We start from the raw sequence: 19,062 nt of genomic DNA on the forward strand, positions 1-19,062 counted from the left end.
TGGGTTTAGAAACTTGACGTCACAGCGTCCCAGTTTTCGTCCTGAGCATCCTGTCCTGAGTGTCCTCCCCCATCATATGGGTGTCCACTCAGGAGTCCTGGGCCACCTGTACTCCGTGTGCAAGGAGCCTCCTTAAGTCTGATTCCAAAAAGCCTTGATGTCCATGTTCATTTGAAATGTGCCCGGTCTGATTTTGTCTGTTTCGGGCAGTAGAGCCTGTATATGAAATACACATTCTGGAAGATGTTGTTCATATCAATATTTTGCTTTGTATAATAAAAGTTTGTTCACATTAATACCTTTTTTTGGGGGGGCAGGATTTATTTGTAGTTCATGCCACTACAAACAATCTAGACTGAAACCTTAATGGGTAGAAAAGCCCACTCGAGCCACAGCTTGGCCAGTCCTCGGTGCACAGTGGGGCTTACGGCAATGGTCGAATGCAAGTTTGTGTTCTCTGAGAATTTGTTTTTTGGCATAATTGTGCGTTATTTCTCTTTCAGAACTGTAAGATAACTGCCTCACCCAAACGCTAAGGTTGCTTTTGTTCTGTTTCTGGTTAATTTTAAATAAAGTAAAGCATTAAAAGCCACCCCCCCTGAAAAAAAATTAAAGAATCAGAATGTTAGTGAAGAGTATTGAATTTAGCATGGACTGCAAGAAGAACAAGCAAACCCTTTTAGAAGCAGAACCAGAAGTTCCTTAGAAGGAAGGATGGTGAGGCTTCATCTCATATATGCTGGTCATGTTATGAAGAGAGACCAGTCCCTGAAGAAGGACATTATGTTTGGTAAAGAGTGAATGATTAAGATAAAGACTCTCAATGAGAAGGATTGTCACAGTGGTTACAACAGTTGGATAAAATAGCAACTATTGTGAATATGACAGTGTTTTGTTCTGCTTCATATGTGGTTGAAACAACTTGAAAGCACCTGGCCACAGGAAGGACAGAAATGACAGTTTTAAGTATTATCTACAAAGTACTGGTGCTTGGCCTGTGACGTCTGATATTCTGCTTTAAATCTTGTTACTCTAGAAAAGAACAGGAATTCTACCAGGATGTATCCTTGACCCTGTAGCAGGATCTTTCAAACTTGTACATAAGTTTCAAAACCTTCAGTGTCTCAACACTAATGCTCTTTAAAAAAAAATCTAGAAAAGAACTTCATTATAATGCTTAATTTACTAACTCAATTAAGAAAATGTCTTTTTGCCTTTTATGAATTTTCTATTTGTAGCATGTACTTAACTAAGTTATATTGGAGTTGTCAAACAAAGTGATAAAACTGATGGCCTTGTGAAAGGCGTGAGGACCAAGTGCCATTAAAGGTCACCCTCTGCTCCAAAATGCAAAACCACTCAGAAAATAACATTCTTGGGTACATTTCCAGCCTTTGGTTTTTGGCAGCTCACAAGCACAGCACATGGAATGAACACTCCAGGGAAGGGTTGCATGCGTGACAATGGAAAAGTAGGTTGAATTTAATCATCCATCCACTGGCAGAAAGGTAACTTTATCCCAGTAGCTTAGGGATGAACAGACTCCAAAATCATGCTTCCATGAAACCTCAGGAAGGTTTGGAGGATAATGATATACAAAATATGGTGAATGAATCATCTAAATTTCATCCTTGGTGCAACTAATTCATCTACTTCAGTGAGGCCAACCGATCTCATCATTTTGATCTAAGTTCAAAATAGATCTGTTGATGACTAAGAAGGAGTGGTACAATGTCTTCAAATCATGTCAGTCAGATAATGGTTCTTACTCTTAAGCAATGAAAAAAGTCTATCCTTGTAAGGAAAATATCTCTGAACCAGAAGATAGGGACCATGAGTTATTTTCTTGGCTTTCAACACTATTGACCAAGTGACAGGGAACAAGTTGCTCTGTTCTTGAGTGCAAAATCCTCACCAGGATTGTTAGCTCTCCGCAGTCATAGATTCAGCTCTCTGGTTTCCTCCTCTTGCACCAGAAAGAATCAGTATATATCCAAGTAAAATGAGCTATCTTTTAGCTCTTTTTTGTTGTTGTTAGGTGCCCACAAGTTGAGGACTCATAGCAACCCTCTTAACAACCAGTTTGATTCCTATCCTATCCCATGCTATATCCTCATAAACTCTGACACACTCAAGCCTATTGTGGAGTCACTAAGTCAATCCACCTGGTGGAGTGACTCCAACTCTTTTGCTGGCCCTCCACCTTCCCAAGAATCATGTCCTTCCCCAAGGAATAACTTCCAGCAACGTGTCCAAAGTATGTGAGACGAAGCTTCATCATCTTTGCCTCCAAGGAGCACTCTGGCTACACCTTCTCTAAAACATGTCTACTTGTTCTTTTGCCAGGAGCGGGATCTTCAGCACTCTTTCAATTCTATTGCCTTGACAGCTGAGTAATATTGCCTTGGACAGGTGGCATCCTCCACCTGCTTTCAGTCCTAACACTGTGAGAATCTGTAGTCTGGATGGACACCTAGGTGCCTCAGCTTGTTCTGGTTCACAGCCTCCTAGGCTCCTGTCCCCTCCCACATTATTTTATCCTCACCATACTAATTGATTTGGAAATTCAATCCCTTCTTACATACACACACACATACACACCCTTTTATACAGTTGAGAGTTCAGTGAAGTTTAGTGAAGGCATTAGGCAGAATCCAGAGATCAGCTATTTTTCTGGTTCTTCATTCACAGCCTCTCAGGCTAACATTCTGCCCTCTCACTAATTAGCTGTGAGATCTTGGGCCATTTCTTCTTCTCTCTGAGTCTCCATTTCTCATTCAAAGGACACTATCTCCACTATGAAATTGTTTTACGAACAAATGAGACTACAACATTTCTGCTTGCCTCAACATCTCAAGAGCCCTCAGGTCATTTTCTGATATTTGATCCAGAGACAGAAGCAGAGGATCTGTTGTTAGGAGCTTACTCCTCCATATCAGAAGGAGACTCTCAACAGTATGTTAAAATGACAAATTCTCACATGCTTTCCACAGTCAGAAGCCAAAGTCAAAGTACTTGAGCGGTGTGCACCACTCCCCCCCCTGCCCCCGTTATTTTTTCCCCTCCTAAAAACCTCTTTTTATCCAAGTATATAATTAGTCTCACCCTAGGTGAGAAGGAGGTTGGGAATCAGGAGTCCATGGAAATACTCCTTTTCATTTCAAGGAAAAGGAGCTGTTGTTTTGTCTTATGTGCCTGCTACCCAACAGTCAATAAATACATGCTAACTTACATTATAATTATCATTATTGTTCCATCCGCCTTTATTTTCTTATAAAGTTCCCCAAAAGGAAATAAGACTTAGAAAACAAACATACAAAACATACTTGTAACTGAATAATGATTCCGTTTTCCTTAGTTTTTCTGTGGGCGAGCAGAATTTTTCTTTAACCATTTACCTACTTGGCTACACCAGAGTCTATTATTGTTCCTATTTGTAATAAGAATGTGAATATATACTTTTAAATGTCTGTTTGTTTTAAAGAACACATTATGTGTTTTACCTTGTATTCAAAATGCACAAAGCTTCAGTCTAGAAGCATCTTTCACTTTTACTATCATTAGAAGCAGCTCTCACTTTCATGATTATTGAATTTTACTTCAGAAGCCCAGAGACACATGTCCTTTCCCCATGCATCATTTGTATTCTGTAATTTTGTAATGAGGTCTGTATCATTGAACAATTGGAAATGAACTCTTGTAAAGCAAGCCTAGCATAATCCTATGACTCCAGACCATAGATAAGACTTTTAAAAAAGCAAACTCATAAGCAAGTAAAGAGTATTCCAGAAGCCACAAAGTAAGCAAATTGCAGACCAGAAGGATTGCTCTGAAAATTTTATGCTAACAACTGATAATAAAGACTGCATCCAGAGGGTTCTGTATAGTCAAAAAAATGAACTGTGAAAATCATTTGATTCTCCAGATAGAACTAACTTGGGTTATGGAGGAGGGTGGAAGACTTAGAAATTCTCAAACTATAATTGGAAACATCATCAAAAGGACTTACTAGTTTTGTACAAACCCAAGTTGTCTCTCAGTTGTCACTTCTGCAAAGCATTTGATTGTGAGAGCTGCTAGAGGCCTGGCCTGTAACAACAGAAAACTGTCATAGTATCAAAAGGGTGTCTAAGAGGAGTGTTCACCAGGGTATTCGACCACAATATTTGCAAGATTACAGCAACACACATTGTTAGAAAATATTGACAAGGCTTGAACTTTTGGATAAACCATTATGTTTCTATGCTAGAAATGCTCTCAAAATTTTTATAAATGAAAGAAAGAGGGATAACAGGACATTTGAGCATCTCTGGAACCCCTGCCCCCTTGTTTTTATTAACTTGAGCATTATGGTCTGAGTTGCAGGAAAATACTGTACACATAATTTATATTGTAAAGATATAAAATGTGAAGCCAAATGCTTTTTACAATAGAATTGTACTAATTCATCATGTCTAGACTAAAGTTGTAACTAAGCTTTACTAACTCAAGTATCAACTGTTTTATTTGTAATACTTTTAACTGTTGCTTTTTTCAGTATTCAGGGCAACCACATCTCATACTCCCTATCATTCCTAACTTAATAAAAGTCCATCCACCACAAAAAAAGGGGGGTGTCTAAGTGGCTGGTTAAGGCTATGACTTAACTGTGTAAAGGGTGTATTTCCCTGGGCAATTCCACTTGCTCAGCTGGCAGTCTGGTTGTGGTCACTGAAATACAACCTGGTGTATGTGAGTGTGTGTTTGTGTTCGTGAGTGTGAAGGTTGAATGAGGGAATATAATACAGTGCATTTCCCCAGTAACTCTCTCCTCACCATCTGAACAATAGTAAAACATTGACTCAGGTAAACTAATATTCTTATTTCTACTTATTCATTAGACTGGGTTAATAAATGCACATATTTATATGGAATGCAGGTTAGGAGTGTTGAGGGAGGGCAAGGAATGGCAACCTATCATTATATGAACTGCTTCTTCACAAATCATAGCTGATCTTCTAACCACTTATCAGCAGCTGTAAATTGCATGGGAGAATATTGCCTATATTCCTCCATGAAGCTGCTGATGGATTTGAATCACCAAAGAGGTACCATCTGTGGTTTCACAGTACATCCTGTGGACTACGTCATCAGTGCTGTTTTGAGATGTGAGTTGCTGGTGTTGTCTTATTAGGTGCCCTCAAGTCAAGTATGACTCGTAGTGACTGTATGGACAAAAGATCTGAGGCATGTCCTGTCCTATCCTGTGCCATCCTCATCATCCTCTATACACTCAATCCCGTGGCTACCGTCACTGTCTCAATCCAACTGGTTGAAGGTCTTTGAAGCTGTCTTTAGCTGACTTTCTACTTTTCCAAGCATGATATCTATTTCCAACGAATAGCCTCTCCTAACAATAAGCACAAAGTATGGGAGATGAGGCTTTGCCACCTCTGCCTTTAAGGAACACTGTGGTAGCACATTCTCCAAAACACTGTTGTTTTTTTATGGCAGTTCACAGGATATCCAATATTTGTATGCAACAACACAACTCAAAGCATTAATCTTCCTTCTGGCATTCTTAGTCATTGTACAGCTCGCAGACACATAGCAGGTGATTGGGAAGATCATGGTTTGAATTAGGCACACTTTGGTTGTCCTTGACAGAAATCTTTCCCAATGCTATATATATCCTGATCTCCTGACTGCTGGTGCCAATCTTGTTGATTGTGGATCCAAGTAAGAGGAAATAATTGACAACTGCAATCTTTTCTTCATCTATCACGAAGTTGCCAATTGACCCAGTGGTTAAGGATTTTTGTTTTCTTAATGTTGAGGTGTAACCTATATTAAAGTCTATAGTCTTTGATCTTTTATAGCAAGCGTTACAAGTCTTCCTCATTTTCAGTAAGCAAGGTTGTGTCATCTGCATAACAGAGGTTGTTGATGAGCCTTCCTCCAGTCTTGATGCCATATTCTTCTTCATATAGTTCAGCTTCTCAAATGATTTGTTCAGCATATGGATTCAATGGTAGGGGAAAAAGGATACAACCTGGATGCACATCTGTCTTGATTTTAAACCATGCATTTTAAACCCTGCTGTGTTCAAACAATAGCTTCTTGGTTTAGATATAGCTTTCATATAAGCATAATTAAGTGTTCTTGAAGTTCCCTCCTTCTCAATATTAGCCATAATTTGTTATGATCCACAAAGTCAATTGACAATGCATAGTCAGTAGTACTCAGATGTTGTTATTGTTGTTTTCTGTCATTGAGTCACCTGTGAATTATTAAGGAGCCTATGTAAAACAGCCCTAAACTCTGCTCTATCCTGTGCCAATCTTATTGTCTCCAACACACCTACCCCGATTACCCCAGTCACTGAATCAAGCCACCTCTTCAAGAGTCTTCCTCTCCTGCGCTGTCCCTCCACCCTCCTAAGCATGTTATTCCTCTCCAAGGACTGGTCCCTCTTTGCAACATGCCCAAAGTATGCCTCAGAATCCTTGCCTCCAAGGAGCAGCCTGTCTTTACCCTCTCCAGGATGAACTTATTTGTTCTTCTAGCAGTCCATGCTGTAGTCAATACTCTCCCCCAGCACCATAGGTCAAAAGCATCAATTCTCCTTTTATCATCCCTAGTCACTATCCAGCTTTCTGATGCATAAAAAGTAATTGCAAAGGCCATGGCCTGTATCAGGTGCACCTTAGTCTTTAGAATGGCATCATTGCTCTTCAGTACTTTGGCTAAGCCTCTGACAGCAGACTTTGCAAGTGCAATTTGTCTTTTAATTTTTCTGCCTTCTAGTACCAAAAGTGTTGGTTGTGGAGCCAAGCAAACTGAAGCTGTTAATAATCTCAATCTCTTCACCATCTATCATGATGTTGCCAATCAGGCCAGTAGTGAGAATCTTTGTTTTCTTGATGTTGAGCTTCAATCCATATTGAAGGCTGCAGTCCTTGACCCTCTGCAGCAAGCTCTTTAGGTCTTCCTCAGTTTCAGCAAGCAGGGTGGTGTCATCCGCACAACGCAGGCTGTTGATAAGTCTTCCTCCAGTCCTGATGCCACATTTCTCCTCATAGAGCCAAGCCTCATGGATAATCTGTTCTGCATACAGGTTGAAAAGGTACGGAGATAAAACACATTCCTGTAGTACACACTCCCAATTTTGAACCATACAATGTTCCCTTGCTCAGTTCTGAAGACTGCCTCCTGGTCCAAGTATAGGTTTCGCATAAACACGATGAAGTGTTCTGGGATTCTCATCGTCAGCCACAGTTTATTGTAATCCACACAGTCAAATGCCTTTGCATAGTCAATGAAACACAGACATTCCTCTGGCACTTCATGTTTTCAGCCAAGATCCATCTAACATTAGCTACAAAATTCCTACTACCATGACCCTTCTAAATCAGGCCTGCCTTTCTGGCAGTTTTCTGTTGATGTGCTATTCCAGTTGTGTTTGGATAATCTTCAGCACAATCTTGCTTGCATGTGATATGAATAATATTATTTGATAACTTCTGCACTCTGTTGGGTCACTTTTCTTAGCAATGGGAACAAATATAGATCTCTTCCAGACAGTTGGAGAGGTGGTTGTCCTCCAGATTTCTTGGCAGAACTTGGTGAGCACATCTAGGGCAGCATCTGTTTGTTGAAATATAACAATTTGTATACCGGCAATTCCTGGGGCCTTGCTTTTTGCCAATTCTTTTAGAACAGCTTGAACTTTCTCCTTGATCAACACAGGATCCTGCTCATACATTGTTTCATAAAATTTTTCTGTATCTGCCAATTCCTTTTCGATACAGTGACTCCGTATACTCTTTCCATCTTCTTTTAATACTTGTAGGGTCATTTAATATCCTGCCCAAAGCATCCTTCAGTAAAGCAACTTGAGGTTTGAATTTGTTCTTTGATTCCTTGAGCTTAAGAAATGCGGAGCGAGTTTGGCCCTTTTGATTTTCTGACTCCAGATCTTTGCAGATTTCATTATAACACTTTACTTTGTCTTCTCACGCTGCCTTTTGAAATCTTCTGCTCAGCTCTTTAATATCTTGAATTCTTCCCTCTGCTTTTGCTTCTTGGCACTCTAGTGCAATATTCAGAGTCTCTTCTGACATCTGTTTTGGTCTTTTCTTCCTCCTCTATCTTTGTAATGACGTTTTGCACTCTTCCTGGATGATATTCTTGATATACTCCCAAAGCTCATCTGGTCTTTACTCATTAGGTAAGGCCTCAAACCTGTTCCTGAGATGGTTTAGAAATTCAGGTGGGATAGACTCAAGGTCATTTTTTGGTTCCCGTGGATTTGATTTCATTTTCCTCAGCTTCAGTTTGAACTTACATATGAATAGTTGGTGATCTGTTCCACAATCAGCACCAGGCCTAGTTTTCACAGCTGATATTGAGCTTCTCCAGTGATTCTTTCCATAGATGTAATCAATCTGATTCCTATGCAAACTATCAGGTGAAGTTCATGTGTATAGCCTGCATTATGTTTCTTATAAAACATATTTGCTATGAATAAATCATTGATTGTGCAAAATTCTATCCTATTTTCAGCTTGATTTCTGTCACCAAGACCTTGTTTTCCAACCACTGATCCTTCTCTGTTCCCAACTTTTGCATTTCAGTCACCCATTACTATCAATTCATCTTGATTGTATGTTCAGTCTATCTCTGACTGCAAAAGTTGGTAGAAATTTTCTATTTCCTCTTCTTTGGCTCTGGTTGTTGGCGCATATATCTGAATGACAATGGTATTCACGGGACTTCCTTTTATGTGTATGGATATTGTCTTGTCCCTCACAATATTGTATTTCAAGATTGATCTAGAAATGACTTTTTAACAATGAAAGCAACCCCATTTTTCCTCACCTTTTCATTTCTAAAATAGTTGGTCATAAGATTGTCTGACTCAAAATACCCCATGCCAGTCCATCTCATCTTGCTAATACCTAGTATGTCAATATTTATGCATTCCATTGCTTCCTTAACAATATCTAATTTTCCTACATTCTTGGTTCTCACATCCCATGTTCCAATCACTAGTGTCTGCTTATAACTATTCCTCCTCCTTTTTGTTTCCATACTTGAAAAATCACTAGTGTCTGCTTACAATTATTCCTCCTACTTTTTTGTTTCCATACTTGAAAATTCCACCTCAGTTGCCCTATCTGCTAGTCTAAGTGTATTCTATTGTACATAGGGTTTTGAAGGCCTGTTATTTTGAAAGTGGATGGTCAGTCCTTCTTCCTAGTCTGTCTTAATCTGAATGCTTAGATTTACAACAGTATCTGACAGACAAACATTTTACAGAAAAGAGCAGGTGAAAGATATTTCCCCAACTGTAGAAATAACACAACACACATTCCATGTTTATTAAAGCACACTACTCAACATACTAGTGAAAGTTTTTGTCACTCTGTACAAAAATATCTCCATTCACTGAGGGATAGGGGAAATTTTAAACTAGAAATATAATACCTTTCATTTTTGCTACTTATTAAGAAAGAAAAGAAAGAACAACTTTTGTGTTTGTGAAAGCATCAGTGGTATTTCCTGGTTTCTCAATATTATTTCCTGGGTTTTGATACCTCTGAAACTAGGTATCGAACAGCATTGATGACTGAGAAGGGAAAAATACATGCAATGGTGTTTAAATGTAGATTTCTCAGTTTAGTCCCTGTATGCTATGCTCCTTTACTTTCCCCCTTGAACTAATACAGATGGAATCAACTGTTTCTGCTTCTTTTCCGTTCCCACACCAAAGTCCAAAACTGCAGTGCTGTGGAGTAATTCTGACTAATAACAACCCTCCCTCTGATTTTCAAGGTTGTAAATCTTTATGAGTACTTCTATGAGAAAATAATTTGAGAAGCTGCACTCTAGGAAGCTCTGGTGGCCTAGTGGTAAGAAGCTGTGCTGCAATCCCAAAGGTACATGGTTTAAATTCACCAGTTCCTCTATGCAATTAACTGTCTCTGAAAACCTGTTGGAGGGTCAGCTATGAGTTGATTCTCACTCACACAACAAAACATCAAATTTCAATTTGTATGCTGAGAACAACATTCAAAAAGCTGGACTCTAGGAAGAATATGGCATCAGGATTAGAGGAGGACTCATCAACAGCTTGTGTTACACAGATGACACAATATTGCTGCTGAAAATGAGCAGGACTTGAGACATTTGCTTTAGAAGATCAAAAAAGATCACTATGCATTACATCTCACCATCAAGAAAACAAAAGTCTTCACCACTAGATTGATAAGCAACATCATGACAGATGGAGAAAAGATTTACATTGTCAACAATTTCATCTTACTTGGATCTACAGTCAGCACCATACATACCAGCAGTCAGGAGATCACAAGACACATTGCTTTGGGAAAGTCCACCGTCAGACCTTCTCCAAGTTACTGAGGATCAATGATGTCCATTTGAAAATAAAGGTGTGTCTGATTAAGGCCATTGTCTTCAACCCTTTCCTATGTATCTAAGAGGTGGACAATGAATAGGGATGACAGAAGGAGAAATGATGCCTTTGAGTTGTAATATTGTAGAAAACACTGAATATCCCATGCAGTGCCAAAAGAATAAACAGATGTCTTGAGGAAAGTACAGAGTGCTCCTTGAAGGCAAGGATGACAAAGCTTCATCTCATGTACTTTGAGCATTTCTTTTTTAGCATGGTGTTACAAGAGGTTATTTCTTGGAAACGGACACCATACTAGGAAAGGTAGATGGTCAGTGACAAAGAAGAAGACCCTCAATGAGTTGAATTGTCACAGTGACTGCAGCAACATGTTCAAGTGTGGCAGAGATGATGAGGAAGGAACCAGATAGGACAGGATTCAGATCCATTGATCAGAGTGTTGCTATGAATTGTAGTCGGCTCAGCAGCCCCTAACAACTAACATACTGCATTTTCCATTGAGTGATGGAGATATTTCACTCAGCATAATGTCTTCCAGACTCATTCATTGTCAGGTGTTTCATAAGTTTATTGGTTTTCAATGATGCAGAATATTGTGCATCTTCCTCCAACAAAGCAGTTGGGTGGGCTGGAACTACCACCTTCATGAGTTAGCAACTAAGAGCTTAACCAGTGCACCACCAGGCTTCTTCATGCCTCCCTAAGTCCTCCTACATGAGAAAGTGAATCTGTCTTTCTTTGTCATAACCTTGACACTGTTTCAATTACTGCACCATCCTGATGCAGTCTTTCTACCCCAGAATGAAGTTATTTTTCTTTTAAACCTGCTGCATGTCATTGTTTTCCATTTTCTTAGAACTAAAGGCATTTCTAGATATTGATTTCCCTTTATAGGAGCGAATGAGACTCAAAGGTGTCATCTCTTATGATTTGTGTACTTTGGTTGCTACACACAATAGTGAAGAAAAAAAAGCTGGCAAAAAAGCTTAAAGGTGTTTTTCTAAATTTAATAATAAAAATTAAAAAAATAAAAAAAGAATTCTAGTTGGGGAAGCCCTCTGTGCCTCCCTCCCCGAACAACTGGAAAAGGTTAGCTAAGGACCATGAATGTCAGAGTGAAACCCGCCCGTTTTCCTTGATTTCACACGTTATGTTTTGTTACTGTTCACACATGTGCTTCCAATCACCCCCTGCTTTTAAAACAGGCAAATGTGGGTGCTAAGAGAATTGAACCTGCCAAACGTATTTGACATCACAATGCCCTTGGAAGAACAATTGCCTCAACCCAGATATGTATGCAGCTCTCAACAGTTCTACTTTATGAAACTCACCGCATTTCCACCCAATTTAAACTAACTCTGATAGTATACATCGTGACAGATTTGGGTGGTGGTTTCCTTTCCAGTTGGCTCCAAAAATATTGTATTAAGCCAGACTGCAATCAGACGCCAAGTCCATGATTAGCTTTCTCTCCCCACTCAGGGCTCTTTTGTTTTGTGACCAGATAGGAAATGCTGGAGACACCACTACAATGTAGAGTAAGGATGGGATCTATTAAAAGAAGTTGAGCTTTTGGAAGGCTTGAAGACATGTGACAATGGCGGTAAAAACTCACATTAAGTGCAGCAACTCTTGTTGCTTTAAATATTAGCTCTGAATTTATAGCTAATGGCTGGATCCCTGTGATAGTGATTGCAAACTCGTGGCCCCCGGCCCAAATATGGTTAACAGATGTATTTTCTTTGGCCAACTCAATGTTATAAAGCATCTGAATTTGTGGCCAACATTTACAAATTAAGAAATTCTACACACAAATCTGGATTTCTGAATTCTTGTGAAAAATCTGATGGGGCCACATTGGGCCCATTTTCCACATGGCATCAATTGGCTGAGGCTAAAGAGCAGCTGGCTTGTTGAGATGGGGCGTGGACCATCTGGTTGGCACAGTCTGCAACCAGCCCACTTCTTCCACTTATGTAACTTGTCTCATCTCTAGGGGTGCTTGCATTTTCAGCCCTGATTTATAGTAAAGGACCAAGAGAACTTCAATTCTCTATGTTTCTAGTTTATCTAAGGCACAAACAAAAACCACAATGAGAAAATATGCCTTTGTTTTAGTCGAAGTTTCCTCAGAAATATATCTTTTATTCTTCTTCCTTTTTAAATTTTTTTCATTCTTATACATTTTGTTTCATAACACTGTAGTACAATTTAGATAATTTTTATGCATTTTATTTTATAATGGTAATTGCCACTGATTAATGTAGATAATAACAACATCTAATAAATCCAGGTGGCCTCATGTTAAGGAGTTATGTTCTCAACCCAAAGGCAGGCAGTTCGAATTCACCAGTTGTTCTACTGGAGAAATACGAGTAATCTATGCCACTAAACAGTCTTTGAAAACCTATTGGAGGGTCAGTTACAAGTCAGTCGAGACAACAGTCACCCATGAAGAACTTTGAACTGTGGTCTGGTGAAGAATATTAAATACCCATGCATTTCCAAAAGAACAAATAAGTCTATTTGGAAGAAGTGCAACAGGGGTGCTTCTTAGAGGCAAAGATGTTGAGATGTTGTCAAGAGGAGCTAGTCCTTAGAAAAAGACGTCATGCTCGGAAAGTTAATAGGTCAATGAAGAAAGACCCTCGTTGAGTTGGATTAGCACAGTGACTGTAATAATGGACTCGAACAAGGCAGATATTATGAAAGTAACACAGGACATGGCAAGTTTCTGATCTGCTGTTCAAGGTCACTAGAAGCTGTAGTTGATTAAATGGAACCAAACAACACCAATCAATACCTTATTGTGTATTGCCTTTCCCTTCACCTAACTTTTATCTATTCTTTTCTTTGTTTAGTTTTTTTTTATGATTTTTTAAAAAAAATTGAGTGCTGGTTTACCAATCATATTGTTTTTCCATAGAATAATTAATAGGCTTTCTGCTTTATAACATTAATTATGGCTGAAAAATGTGCGTACAAGTAACCCTCAAGTGCAAGCAAGTTAGAAGAAGCTTCAAAAAAATAAAAATAAATGTGTGGGAAGTGGCTGAACAAGAGAAATCTTTTATTGTTAAGTTAATTCTGATGCATGGCAATAGTCTATTTCCCATGCTATAGCTGTGTTCTGCAGGATTTCCAATACCTGCAAATTTGTGGAAGTAGATCACCAAGTCTTTCTTCCACAGCACCATTGGATATATTTGAACTTGCAATGTTTTAATGACTAGCTAAGTGCAAATCAGTTGTACCACTCTAGGACCTTTGGCATGTTGATTTGAAAAGTACATCATGCTTGACAGGTGAAGGGATGGTGAAAGAGATGAAGACCCTCAACCAGATGGATTGCCATTTGGTGCATTATCAATCAAGTATGGGCTCAAGTATGTCAGAGATTGTGAGGATGGCACAGAATACGACAGGGTTCAGGCCTGTTGTTAAGAAGGTCACTTATTAGTCCTATTTGACTTGAGAGCATCTAACAGCAATAATGACAAGACTTTTGGAGAAAAGAACAGAGCCAGTAAAGAATCTGTTACCAAGTAATTGTTGTGGCTACCGGGGCTTTTTCCTTCTGGAGTATTCATTGAGCCCGTGTAAAGTTACTCAGTGTGGGATAAGACAGCAGAGACATTCTGGTTGGTTACCAGTTGACAGTGGCTCCTATGGCAAAATGGTGTCTAGATGTCAGAGATAACCTTCCAATCAAGAAAGGCAAAAGCGGAAAACCAGAAATAAGTGTAAGAGCCATGGGGATATATCTATATCACCATAAGTATTCAACTCAAAGCGTGAATTTGTTCTTCAGAGTCACTGTACCAAAAAAGAATTGGCTGACACAGAAGAATTTCATGAAATAAGGTATGAGCAAGAGCCTATGGTGATGAAGGAAGAAATTCAAGCTGCTCTGAAGGAATCGGCAAAAGACAAGGCCCCAGGAATTGATGGCATATCAATTGACATATTTCAACAAACAGATGCTGCCCTGGACATAATCACCAAGTTGTGCCAAGAAATCTGGAGGACAACCACATGGTTGACTGACTGGAAGAGATCTATATTTATTCCCATTCCAAAGAAAGATAACATGACAAAATGTGGAAATTATTGAGCAATATCTGTTGAAGATTATAAAAAAACAACTGGAACAGTACATCAACAGAGAACTTCCAGATGTGCAGGCTGGGTAGAGGCCATAGTACCTAATGTCAGATGGATCTTGGCTGAAAGCAGAGAGTACCGGAGGAATGTCTATCTGTATTTCATTGATGATGCAAAGGCATAAAGGCATAAAGATCACAACAAACTGTGGCTGACTCTGAGAAAAATGGGAATCCCAGAACACTTGACTGTGCTTATATGAAACCTATACTCGGACCAGAAGGCAGTCATCAGAACAGAGCAAGCAAACACTGCATGGTTCAAAATTAGGAAGGATGTGCGCCATGGATGTGTCCTATCTCCATATCTTTTCAATCTATATGCAGAACAGATTACCTGGGAGGCTGGACTCTATGAGGAGAAATGTGGCATCAGGATTCAGGATTGCAGGTAGACTCATCAACAATCTATGTTATGCAGATGACATAACCCTGCTTGTTGAAACTGAGGAGGACCTAAAGTGCTTGCTGTAGAGGGTCAAGGACTGCAGCCTTCAATATGGATTGAAGCTCAACATCAAGAAAACAAAGATTCTCACCACTGAACTGATTGGCAGCATCATGATAGATGGTGAAGAGATTGAGATTGTTAATAGCTTTAGTTTTGCTTGGATCCACAATAAACACTCTTGTACCTACAGCCAAGAAATTAAAAGATGAATTGCATTGAAAAAGTCTGCTGTCAGAGACCTCTCCAAAGTACTGAAGAGCAATGATGTTTGTCTGGAGACTAAAGTGTGCTTGATACAGGCCATGGTCTTTGCAATTACTTGCTATGCATCAGAAAGCTGGAAAATGACTAGGGCTGATAGAAGGAATGTTGACACCTTTGAGCTGTGGTGCTGGAGAAGGGTATTGAATATACCATGGACTGCTAGGAAAACAAATTCGTCCTGGAGAAGATGAAGCCAGGCTACTCGTTGGAGGCAAGAATTCTGAAGCTTTGTATGACATACTTTGGACATGTTGCAAGGCAGAATCAGTCTTGGAAAGGGATGTCAGATTTGGGAGGGTGGAGGGACAGTGCAGGAGAGGAAGACCCTCAATGAGATGGATTGACTTAGTGAATGGGGTAATGGGGGTAGGTGTGTCAGAGACAATAAAACTGGCTCAAGATAGAGCAGGGCTCAGAGCTGTTGTACATAGGGTCTCTATGTAACTTGATGGCACATAAAAACAAAACCAACGACAACAACATATGTAAATCAACAGTAGCATCATGGCCAATCCATACTTCCTGGAATAGCTCTAAAGTGTGAGTACAATAGTGATTTTATCCCACATTATCACAGAACAGAGGGAGCAATTGATGTTTGCTGATCAGCAACACAAACTTTCTGAGCACTGCTCATCCTTTGAATCAGCTCTAAATGCTCCCTAAACTGCCCTTATTTCCTGTTGCCCTTTGCTAGCTGCTGGGTTCAAATTGACCAAATCTCTACTCCAAACCTGAGAGGTATATGTAAGCTAAGATGAGAACATCTTTTGAAGTTGCCAAAGGAGCTGATGCGATAGTCCAGTCCTCTTATTTCCAGCTTGTGCCATGTTCCAAAGAAAGAATGTCAAGAGTTTTCAGTTAGCCCATGATGAGATTTCAAGTATTAGGATGCCAGTGATGAGTCATAGGAGAGCTGGACATGACTCCAACATGAGCTTGGAGCACATGAAGGGCTTAGTCACACCCATGTTTCCTTTGGTGAGAATTCCTCATAAAACTCAAGTATCATAATATGTTTATAGCTATTTCAACCAGAACAACATAAAATTAAAAATCATGCAATTATTTACATTCATCTAATTGTTCTGGTATAAGACCTAGCAGTATTCACTTACCCAAGGGTAACTGCTATTCTCTCCTAATGAGTAAGGACAATATCATCAGCATTTGGGAATAAGTCTTTCCCTATACATGACAGATATTTGTTGAGGCCCATGAAACTTCCTTTTCTGCATGGCACACTGTAAGTGCTCAATAGTAGTTATCTCCAACTATTTTTTCTTCCTTCTTTCTTTCCTCTTTCCTTCTTGTCTTCTCTTCCTTCTTCCCTTCACTCCTCTCCCCATTTCTAAATCTTTTCATACATCATTTTTTCCCCTTCCATCTGAGCACATCAATTGAAAATAGGTTGAGAGTTGATAAAAAGCTATCCCAGAGACAATGGTGGCTTGTCCAGCAGTCTGCCTTAACTCTGACTGATGATATTGAACTTCCACAGTGTATCTCTCCAAGGATGTGATTTGGTTTCTGTATATTCTATCCAACAAGGTTCATGCGTTTTTTTGGTGTTGGTGGTTTTTTGTTGTTGTTGATGTTATGTTATTTGGAGGAAAAGGGGGGGAGGCATTTGCAATGAATAAGTAGTTAAAGTTTTTACTCTTGTGACCTTTGATTTTCCCAAGTTGCACATTTTACAGGAAATGACTGCCTTGTCTTTCTCCTATGGTGTGGCCATTGAATCCAAATTACCAATTTTTAGCAGCCCAGAATGCACACTCTACACAACAAGGACTCATTAGTTTTGCAAATTCTATCACATTACCAGGAGGAATATAACCCTGGAAAACTGACATCATGTTTGGTGAAGTAGAAGGTCATTGATAAAGGGGAACCTTTCAGTGAGATGGGGTGGCATAGGTGCTACAACCGGAACTCAAGCACAGAAATGACCATGAGGATGATGCAGGACTGGGCAGTGTTTTGTTCTATTACACATGGGGCCACTGTGTTTTGGGGTGGGCTTTATAACACCCGATAACAACAACAGAAGTACACATAAATACAATGTGATGGGAAGGAACTAATTTCTTGTTTGCTTCATTTAGGTTCAATATGTTGAATAGACTTTAAATGCTACCAGTCTTGGCTGGTTGGAAAGAAGTCTACTCAAAGTCCTACCACTGAGTATTGGTTTTCAGCTTAGGAAGTCTTTGTCAACTGGGTTTTCTGTTTGTGAAGTATTTATTAATGTTATTTTAGTGGATTTGAAATACAATTGCATTGAAAAATTATTATTTGCAAAGCATAGACTTGGTGACAAAAATGAGGCAGAAAACAGAATTATCAAATTTTGTACATTCAGTAATTTATTTATCACAAATATCGTTTTTAAAAAACATAAATGATGACTTTACATATGGCTGTCACCAGAAGGACTACATAGTAATTGGATTTACTAAATCTATGGAATAATTGGAGAAGGTCAATGTCAGTAGTCAAAACCAGGCCAGGTACCAACTATAGAATTGATCATCAGCTACTCATGTGCAAGTTCCACTTGAGACTGAAGAAAATTAAAACAAGTCAATGAGAATAAAAATATAATTGAATTTATCCCACCTGAATTTAAAATTATTCTCAAGAATTGATTTAAACTTTAAAAACCAATTACTGACAATAAGATGAGTAATAGGATGATATCAAGGATAGGATTAATGAAGAGAGCAAAAGGTCACTACAAAGACAAAGGAAGAAAAAGCAAAATGGATGTGAGAAAAGATCCTGATAATTGTACTACAGCAACAAGAAGCCAACATAAAGGGAAAAGATTTTGAAGTTAAAGAGTTGAGCTAAAGTTAAAAATTTCAAAGGACAAATGGAGAAGACAAAGTAAACTATTATAACAGAATATGCAGAAGCCTAGAATTGGAGAATAAGAAGGGGAGAACTTGCTCCCTATTTCTCAAGCTTAAAGAACTGAAGCCTTGAGTTGGATACTTAGAGATGATATGGACAAAACCATGAATGAAATAGAACTGAGATGCAGTGATTTATACACCTATGTTCATAACAGTGTTACTAACAACAGCAAGAACATGGAAACAGCCCATATGCTCATTAACAAAAGAAGGGATTGAGAAATTGTGGTATATTTACATAATCGAATATTATGTAGCACTCAAGAGCAACATGAGAGAGGCTAGACAGCATTATGCATAGTGAGCTAACTCAGTTTTATTATCACAAATACCACATAAGACCATTGTTATAAAAATAGAAGGATAGCTAGTAAGATATGTATAAAAATCCAAACGGAGAGAGGAGGAGGGAATGGGGACTGAGGGTGGAGAGAGAAAGATTCACAAGGTCTCAGTCTGGTAGGTAGAGTGAAGGGGTGAAGGAGTTAGGATAGATTTAGTGGTGACCTGAAAAGAGCGGTGATAGTAGACATAGATCAAAGGTAATTTGTTTTATAAAACACATTGTATGAGAATGATCATATGAAAAACAACGTGAATGAAGGAATGTGTGAAACACAGTGTACATGTGTGAAACACAGTGTACATGAATGAAACACAATACATACAAATTTTGTGCCAATCTTGTTGTTTCTGACACACCTACCCCCATTACCCCAGTCACTGAATCAATCCATATCATTGAGGATCTTCCTCAGAGTCAGCCACAGTTTGTTATGATCCACGCAGTCAAATGCCTTTGCATAATCAATGAAACACAGATAGACATTCTTCTGGTATTCTCTG

The sequence above is a fragment of the Elephantulus edwardii genome, unplaced genomic scaffold (assembly GCF_000299155.1).
Source record: "Elephantulus edwardii isolate Elephantulus edwardi_28Jun2011 unplaced genomic scaffold, EleEdw1.0 scaffold00093, whole genome shotgun sequence".
NCBI lineage: Eukaryota > Metazoa > Chordata > Mammalia > Macroscelidea > Macroscelididae > Elephantulus > Elephantulus edwardii.